The 887-nt window shown below is 51.6% G+C and overlaps 1 pseudogene; it reads right to left on the minus strand.

Annotated features, from left to right (window-relative positions):
- Positions 1–246: 246 nt before the first annotated feature.
- Positions 247–619, minus strand: LOC122434474 (annotated as a pseudogene).
- Positions 620–887: the final 268 nt, after the last annotated feature.

An 887-nucleotide genomic window follows, 5' to 3' on the forward strand; every position in this document is an offset into this window, starting at 1 on the left:
CTTTCCCTTCCCATTGAGTTGGGAAGCCCTTGTAGATGTGCCAATCACAGTGGGAAGAGGAGGGAGGGAAGTCACAGCATATGGGGTTCATGGTCACAGTGGGTGGAGCAAAGGCTATCAGAGTGCAAGTAAGCCAGGTCGCTTCCTCTGCTCAAGTCCAGCTGTCTGCCACAGCAGTGTGACCCGCAGCCAATGGCCCACTCAAGAAGTGAAGACAGCAACATCCATTCCTGCCTGCATTTATCTTCACTGTTTGAAGCTTTGTGACCCATCAGGACCCCAAAGGCTGTCTGATCACATTGCTGAGATGCCTGCTGCCTTCGGGTTGGGAGATCCTGATTGGCCTGTCGAGGGTAGATTTCTCTTGATCTTCTTCAGGGCTGGTGCTGCCCAGGCTCCGCTACCTCCTGCTGCACTAGGGACTTGACACTAGCGCTGGCCTGCTGGTGGAGTTGGGGCTTGCTGATCACACCAGTGCGGTTGGGCCTCTTGAGGATGCTGATCTGTAGAGGGGGCTCCTGGGAAGGCTGTCATCCTGAATCACAGTAGGCACTCTGGAAGGAGATTTGGACTTCCCCACCGTCTGCCACCTCCTTCCAGCTCTCGGCAACTTCCTCATCTTCCATCTTACTGGTCACTTTCCAAGACCTTCAGTTTAGAGTCTGCAGTTGGGATGGACTTCCATTTAGAGTAGATTTTAATATCTTTTCAGTTGAGAAACACCAATCCAGGATTTGACCCCCTGGGGTTTGGCGGTAGAGTTAATGATGTAAAGATAATGATGAAAGGGCCCTGTTAATAAGACTCAGGGGCTTCCTAAATGGCACTAGTGGTAAAGAACCCACCTGCTAATTCAGGAGACATCAGAGACATGGGTTTGTTCCCTG

The sequence above is a fragment of the Cervus canadensis genome, chromosome X, assembly GCF_019320065.1.
Source record: "Cervus canadensis isolate Bull #8, Minnesota chromosome X, ASM1932006v1, whole genome shotgun sequence".
NCBI lineage: Eukaryota > Metazoa > Chordata > Mammalia > Artiodactyla > Cervidae > Cervus > Cervus canadensis.